Genomic DNA, 8595 nt, shown 5'->3' with positions numbered 1-8595 from the left:
ATTGTTATGTGTAGTTACCATGCTAAGCAAGGAGCTATTCTTTCTTATTCAGCTGTGAGTTGGTGGCCATCATTCCATCAGTTTACCTTTCTAAGATCTACAACAGGACAGCTAATAGATATTAAGTCACAGTTAAACAGGAGCAAGTAGTAGCTCACTTCCCCAGCTTTTACTCCACTAGTACTACAAGCCCTAGCCTGGACAATTGGGAAAAATAAGGGATATCCAAATTGAAGAAATAAAAGAAGCCATATTGTCCCTGTGCATAATGTGAACCTAGGAGACTAAAATCTCCACCAAACAATTGATTAGAGTGCTCGCTTCGGCAGCACATATACTAAAATAGGAAGGATGCAGAGAAGCTTAGCATGGCTCCTGCGCAAGGATGACACGCAAGTTCGTGAAGCCTCCCATGTTTCTCCTCAATAAAAGAATAGATAAGGAAAATGTGGTACATTTACACAATGGAGTACTACACAGCAGACAAAAATAATAACATCTTGAAATTTGCAGCCAAATGGATGGAGCTAGAAAACATCATATTGAGTCAGGGAACCCGGACCCAGAGAGACAAATATCACATGTGAGTTAAAAACCACTTATGAATGGTTTTTAAACATAAAGCAAAAAAAAGCCTACAAATAACAATCCCAGAGAATGTAGACAACAATGAGGACCCTAAGATAGACACACATGGATCTAATCCACATAGGAAGTAGAAAAAGACAAGATCTCCTGAGTAAATTGGGAGCATGGGGACCATGGGAGAGGGTAGAAGGGGAAAGGGAGGAAGGGAGGGGAGGGTAGAAAAATGTAGAGCTCAATAAAATCAATAAAACAAATCAAATGATTAGAACCAGACAAATTCAGCAAAGTTGCAAGGTACAAAATCAGCACAGAAAAATCAGTAGCCGTGCTGTATGGCAATAGCAATTCATCTGAAGCAGGAATTGAGACCAGTGCTGCCTGGGAGGCTTTAGCTGAGAATCTGCAGCCCAGGCAAGCTGCGGCACATTTCTGTCTTGTTCCCTCCCTCTTGCAGTCTCCTCTGTCTTTGGAAACCTGATTATTAGTGTCTTAGGGTTGATGTGGTTGGGGGACGTCTGACTGCTGACCTTCTTGTACCTGGACATTTACATCCATTTCTAAGGTTGGGAAGTTTTCTGTTATCTCCTTGAATAAGCTTTATAATCCTTTGGCCTTTTCTGAGATAAGATCTCACATGGTCAAGGCTGGCCTCTCTATATCACCTGAGAGAAAAACCTCAGACGATGAATTCTCGCCATCACACTGCCCTGTGGGCATGTCTGGGGGGATTGTCTTTATTCTTAGTTGATGTAGGATGGCCTGCCTCATTGAAGGAGACACTAATTCCCTGGATGAATGGCCCTGACTTGGATAAGAAAGCTAGTGACCCGTGACCCTGTTTGCAGAAGTCAGCTAACAGGGGATGTCATCCACGGTCTCTGCTCTGCTTCTTTGGCTGTGAAAGTTTTTCCATAGGAGGTAAGGCTGTGTGGAATAGCATAACATAGCAGCTATGCCCTGACTTCCTGAATGAGGGACTGTGATCTGGAAGTGTAAGCCAAATAAACCCTTTCTTCTTTGTTGCTTTTGGCCAGAACAGTTTATCATAGCAATAGTGTGAGACTAGAACATTGTGTCTTCTCCCCTACTGATTGTTGTCTGGTCAGTTTCTGGCACCTTCTTTTGACTATTCAGTGAAGTTGGTGTCTTGAAATCCCTGGACTTGTTCCCATGGTTGCAGAAATACCAAATGAGCTGTTTCTTGACTCTGAGTTTATGGTTCATTCCATGATCTCAGCACTGGATGACTCCCAGGTCCACACTTGCCAAGAGTCTCTTGTTAGTGTGTTATCACCTTTTAGGCACTAGAGGCAAATCCAAGATCAAGCTTGTTCCAAAACTCCCAGTTTGTGTGGTTCAGAATGAACCTGGGGATACCTCCAAAGAAGTGCATCCCCATAGACCTCTTCCAGAGCCCAGATATACACTCACTACTGGCCGATGGTCAGGCACTGTAGGATTTTTTTGTCTTAGCTCTTAGCCAAATCACAATGAGCGGAGCAACTCTAGACTCCTATTGTAATACTGATAGGTGGTAGTATTTCCCAATTGTCCTAAAACTGTGAGCCCACTGCTTGCTAAAGCTAACATGGCACTGTCACAGGGCTAAGGCCCACACTGCTAGGGATTAATTAGTGCTGAGGAAGAGTCACACATGGCCCATGATCACTTCAACCACCCAAGGAGAAGTTAATAGGAATAGAAGTCTGATAGACTGGAGTCATGTTTCTGTCAACCTAGTCCGAGGTTTGTTGCAGAGAGCCCATGTGCAGGCAGCCCTGGACATAAGGGCCATATCTGCACAGTGTTACGTTTCACTAGCCTGGCACTAAATTCTGAAATCCTATGCTTACCAACATATCTTATTCTCATTCGGTGGGGACATATGCCATGCTCTATTACCTGCGGGTGGGGATATGACAGTGTTGGTAAAGACAGACCCTTGGCCACCTAGGCTGATGTGGTGTCTGAATCACATGACCTTCACAGCTTCAGGGGACATGCAGGCCCGTGGCACCGTTGTCAGTGAAGCAGCTGAAATACAGTGCAGGGAGTACCTGGCATAGGCGCCAGTCCAGAGCTGGATACAGCTCTGGTGTGCTAGGTTGGTGTACACATGGCAGAGACAGCACCTGAATCACTTAAGCTGGCACTTAGTCACTTAATCACTAGAGCTGACACTCAACTGGGTTGCAAGGGCCTGCCCGCTATCTCAGGAGAAGCAGGAGTTCTCCAGGCTCACTCCAAGGATGGTTATGATGAAGAGTGACACTTGAGTGCACTCTACACTACATAGGTGTAACGTTCAGATGGTCTAAAGCTCTTGGTGCCCTGGCCTGCACCCAAGAATTTTCATTTATACTGGGTGATTGTCCACGGCGCAGTGGGCCTAGCTTGGGTTGCAAGACAGAGCACTCTGCTTGCCAAGGTTGGAGTATGGTTTGGAGGCAGTTGTCTGCTATTCCTAAAGTAGTCCCAGAAGTATAGTCTCTGCAAATATAGAACCCCACCCTCAGAGTTCTAGGACCCTTGTCTCGTGTTGAGTTTCACTGTGGCTGGTCTGGCAATGAGTCTCAAGTCTGATGCCTTGAGGTCATTTCCTCTCCCTTTTCTAAGCAGAAGGCCTCTCTTTGCCCTGGCCTGCTTGCGGGAAGAGCTTACTGGTTTTTTCCTGTCTTTAGTTTGCCCTTTGGCTTTGTTAGATTAAAAACGGGCACCATAGCAGAACCCTTCGTCATCATCTGGTTTCCTTATTTTGCGTCAAGGTAGTTATTCTGTGAGCAGCTTTTCAGTGTGGTGTGGCTACAGGAGGACGGCATCAAGATGATCTTATTCAGCTCCCGTCTTGCTTTACTGCGTCTGTCAGCTTTTCAACCCTGAAAGAATTTTGCAGAACTCCATCCACTCTCGTTCCCATTTACACAGCTGGTAGCTGCACTTCTTCATACATCTAAAGACTCTAGTTCCAAAGGATGTGATAGTCAGGATAGCATAAATATTGACACTCCAAAAGAAAATGCTTATATTGTACTTCCTGGAATCGAACTATCATTATGACAGTCAGAGTCATCCATTTTTAAAGTATGTGACAAGCTCTTTGACAGTCAGAAATTTTACATCATTCTTTTTGCTCCTTGAAATTATATTTGCAGTTCATTTCTCCCACGGGGTGCTATCCTGATGCTTGAAAGCCTTTTTCTACCCTGTTTCTCAGCAACAAAAATACATGCACAGATGTGTTAAGAGTTGGTTTCCTGCAACCACAAATGATTAGTGATTAGTACATATCTGAAGAAAAAACTGAGCGTGTTAGTGTATGCCTGCAATTCTAGTATTCAGGAGAATCACAAGTTCAAGACCAGCCTGTAACCTCAACAAGCACCTCTTTGAAAATAATGAAAAAAAAACTAAGGAAAGGAAGAAACTATAAATGTAAAATGTTTTGGGGAAAACCGTTTTTTTTTCTGAGTAATTGTTACAGTTTATTGCTGAGTATTAGTATTTTAAATTTTAATTCTCAATTTTATAACTAATCATTGAATTTACATTGTATCTTACACGGAATTTAGCGCAAGCAAATATCAGTTACACAATTGACACCTTGAACATATGGGCTCAACTCCAAGTGCTTGAAAAACATTTCTTCATATGGTACACAAGGTAGGCAAGGATGATTACAATCCCTGTATTAAGGAGCTTGACCAACACTACTCTCTCTCTCTCTCTTTCTTCCTCTCTTTCTCTTTCTCTGACCCAATGGGAGCTCACTGACTCCAGCCGGACAGCGGGGAACCAGCATAAGACCAAACTAGGCCTTCTGAATATGGGTGACAGTTGTATGACTGGGGAAGTTTATGGGGCCACTGGCAGTGAGACCAGGATTTATCCCTACTGCTTGTACTTGCTTTTTGGAACTCATGCTCTTTGGAGGGATACCTTGCTCAGCCTAGATACAGTGGGGCAGGCCTTGGTCCTACCTCAAGTGATGTACCAGACTTTGTTGATTCCCCATGGGAAGCCTTACCCTCTCTGAGGGGTGGAAGGGGGGTGGGATGGAGGAATGGAAGTGGAGGGGGTGGGAGAAGGGGAGGGAGTGGGAACTGAGATTGAAATGTAAAATGAGAAAAGAATTTTTTTTAAAAAAATACATTAATAGATGTGCAGGCTACAACTGCACAGAGCAGACCAAGAGGGGAATGATCAATCAGTCAGCTGGGTACTTGACTCTCTAGGCCCTTAGACTGGGACAAAACCCCAGGCACCTCCCCCACATGCCTCAGCATCACTAACCAGCCAGCAGGCATGCCTCCTGCAGGTAGATTGCTCCAACAACCTCCCCCCATTGACAGGACCCTTTAAGCTACAAGGCCCTCTCCACCCCCAAACTAACCCATCCCCTTGTTATGCCCAGATCCACCAAGTCCCTTAAAACCAACAAGGAGACTGAGTCCTGTATGTAAAAGAAAAGAGCCTTTGTTTTATACAAGTTTGCAAACTCAGTGTGTACAACGTATTGGAATAATCGGAGAGCCCTGAGCTTAGTTAGACTTGGGTTTTTAATAATACTAAAGGTGGGAGTGAGGGATTTCTAAGGTTTAGGAACCCTGATTGGATGACATTTGTCTAGGGGTGTCCTGGTGAGTGTGTGCTGGCAGGTGATCCTATCTACAATGGTTGGAACATTAGGCATTTCCTTTGTATGGTCTGTTCTTGGGTGTTGCCTGGGTAATATCAGTTTGTAGTCCTTCCTGCAGTCAGGTATTGCCTCAGGGTAAACTACTGAGACACAGGCCTCCATTAAGGTTATCATGGCTGAGTCCTACACTGGCAGGTGACAATGGTTGGAACGTTAAGAACTTCCTTTGGGTGGTCTGTTGCTATTAAGCTTATCATGGTTGGGCCCTATACCCCTGAGACCTCAGAGGAACTCTGAAGCACATGTTGCAACTGCACAGAGAGGACCAAGAAGTGAGTGATCAGCCAGTCAGTTGGTCACCCCACTCTCTAGGCCCTCAGTATTGGGGCAAAAGTCTAGGTCCCCCACCTTCCTCAGCTTCACTAGCCAGTCAGAAGGCAAGCTTCCTGCAGGTAGACTGTTCCAACAATCCCACAATGAGTGAACTCTGTAAGCTACAAGGCCCACTCTGCCCCCAAACATACCCATCTCCTGTGACCTCAGAGGAACTCTGAAGCACAGGTTGTGACTGTACAGAGCAGACCAAGAGACTGCAATTGTACAGAGCAAATCAAGACAGTGGGCCAAGAGAGACCTCAGTGGCTCACTGAGATACAGACAGGAACTGTACAGCACAGACTAATAGCAGCTCCCTAAGACACAGACAGCAACTACAAGGATTTAACCAAGAGGCAAAGTAACTGCTGGCACCAATTAGAGGAAGAGATGGGTAGGCGCCAATGCGAGAATTCATTAAACAGACCAAGCAACATGGTAACACCAGAACCCAGTGGTCATACAACAGGAAGACCTGATTATTCTAATAAAACGGTTGTTCTATTTCCTTAAGAGAAAAGCCATGCCCACTCCCTCCCCCATCTGCTAAGGCAGGCAGGTCTTCCTTCTTGCTTGTAGCCTTAGTCTGTCTGACTTTTTCATCTTCCTCTTAGAGAGGCAGCTTCTGCCTCTCCCCACTTCTCCCCTCCCCCTTCTGTCACTCCCATCTCTCTTCTCTCTCTCTTTCTCTCTCTCTGCTCTTCTCCCCTTCTCCCTTCCCCCTCTATAACCCCCTGAATATATATCCAACTTCACTCTGCATGGCATGCCTATCCATGTCTCTGTCTCTTGCCCGCCCACCACGTGTCTCCCTGCCTGGGACCAGCCACCGCTTGGGGACCTACAGCCATACTTGCCTGGGACTGGCTGTGCTCAGAGCCTGCTGCCTGCTGCCACATGGCCTGCTGCCACCATTTGAGAACCTGCAGCATTTCTGCTGCCTGCTGCCGCCCAGCCCAGGATCCTGCAGTGTTTTTAATTTTTCCATTATATTGGTGCTGCTACTCAGATAGGCTCTCCTGCCCTGAACAACTCTCCCAGGGTCAGGATCCTGAACCAGGCATTTTTTTCCCACAACCACATGTTCCATATGCCTGAGTAAGATTTCTGCAGTGTAATTTCTACTCACACCACCGGCTTCGATTGGTGAGATTCCCCCCTTCTGCTATGGTTCTTTCTCTTAGTTAAAATTGTGTTTGGACTGACCCATGGTCAGTCCGCCCGTGCTTGCACTGCACACTCTGTGCAGTGTATTCGACTGGGGGCCCAGGGTCCCTCTGATTCTTTCTCTTTTTTTCCATTTCTTTTCTTTTTGTTCCCTCGCCAAAAAAGGCTGCTTTGAGCAGCCTCTGGCCTCTCTGGCTTCTGAGTCACCCTGACCAGATCCAGTCAGGCCATAGCTCCCCACCCAGGGTCAGGGGATGCCCAGCCACAGGTCCTGTGGTGTTTGCACTGATTTGCATGAACCTATAGGGGGAGGTTCGCCGTTTTGCAGGTTTTCACAATTTCAGCTGCCGGTAGCAAGCCATCCATGTCTGTCCCTCCTGAGGTGGAAGCCTTTTAGAGGCTCCCAAACCACAGGCCTTAATGCCCTACTTCTTCAGCTTGTACCCTCACTCCCACCAGCTCCACTTTTATGGGAGTGTTTTGACTACTGTCAGCACACAGGCAAATGGACCTTGCGATGGCTACTGCTGCCAACAAGATTGGTCGGATCCATGAGGAGGCCTTTTTCAATCCCTGCCTTTTGCTCCCCCTGTGGCTTGTGGCATGGCAGCTCAGCCACAGGGCGGATCATACCTCTAGGTTTCTCTTATTAAGCTTAAAATCCCTATAGCTCAAACATTGTGACTTTTCCATAGAACATGTGACTTCACCGCCATCTTAACTGAGTGGCTTTTCCATACAACATGTGACTGCTGCCATTTTGACTGAGGTCAGGTGACCTTACCACCATCTTAACTAAAGTCAGGTGATTTTACTGCCATCTTAACTGAGTGGCTTTTTTCATGAAACATGTGACCACTGCCATTTTGATGGGGTCAGGTGACTTTGTCACCATCTTGGCTGAGAGCCAGGTCAGATGACCAGGTTCTCCCATCTTTACTGAAGTATGCCCTGCCTTGTCTCCTGGTTTACTTTTTTTTTCACTAAATTCCTCTTGTTGACTCTGTTGCATGTGTGTTTTATGTAGTGGCATGCTTTTAGTAGGGCCCACCAAGAGCATCCACTTTGCCCAATTCCTGTTCACTCTCTCTGTGTGATCATACATGTAACTTAAATGAACCTATGCTTAATCTTATAATTGTTTATTGCATCTCATTTCAGACTACAAAAACAATAAGTCTCATGTTTTAAACTGGTATGCACTTTTAAGTCTCTTACAAAAATACTTTATATTTAATCCAACCCTCATTTAAAATATATTAAGCTATTCTCTACTATTGTCAGTTCTGCCATTAACCTTCTATTGCAAGCAGTTTTTTCTTCTTTCTGTCTTTTTACAAGTGTAAATCTTACCTGTTAAGAGCCAGTACAGTCAAGCTCAGACCCAGCCCTCCAGGCAGATTCTATATGCCTGAGATCTGAGATCTGAGAAATATGTCATTTAAATATTTAATCATTAAAAACTTCATAACAAAAAGAGACAGGTTGACTCCTAGCAGCAGCACTCTATTTCCTCCAAAGAAGACAGCAGACAAATGGGCACAGAACAACATCCATCTGCAATTTGCTTCAACTGTCAAAGCACTGACCACTGGGAAAAAACTGCCTTTCATCTAAACTAAAGATCTCTAGACATGGACAGAATCACTGGAATCGACAGCCTAGCTGCTCAGGTCAAGGTATGTTTGTTTTCCTACAGATTTCTCAATCCATAGGATCTTCTGGAGCCTTGCAGGCCCTGCACTAAACAGCAAAAATCAAGTGCAGCCTTCAGCGACCATGGGGGACTCTGAAGAATAGCTCTGGGTGCCAACCAAGTAAGTTCTCAG

The 8595-nt window shown here is 45.4% G+C and overlaps 1 non-coding gene across 1 annotated transcript; it reads left to right on the top strand.

The window, feature by feature from the left end:
• Window positions 1-313: 313 nt before the first annotated feature.
• Window positions 314-420, top strand: LOC121441269. The gene has a single exon (XR_005973447.1). It is a non-coding gene; the product is annotated as a U6 spliceosomal RNA (small nuclear RNA).
• Window positions 421-8595: the final 8175 nt, after the last annotated feature.

This window comes from Microtus oregoni, unplaced genomic scaffold (genome assembly GCF_018167655.1).
Source record: "Microtus oregoni isolate MIOR12 unplaced genomic scaffold, Mior012 000074F_006, whole genome shotgun sequence".
NCBI classification, from domain to species: Eukaryota; Metazoa; Chordata; class Mammalia; order Rodentia; family Cricetidae; genus Microtus; species Microtus oregoni.
The sequence above is the reverse complement of the archived record's forward strand: the minus strand, read 5'-3'. Positions and strand labels throughout refer to the sequence as shown.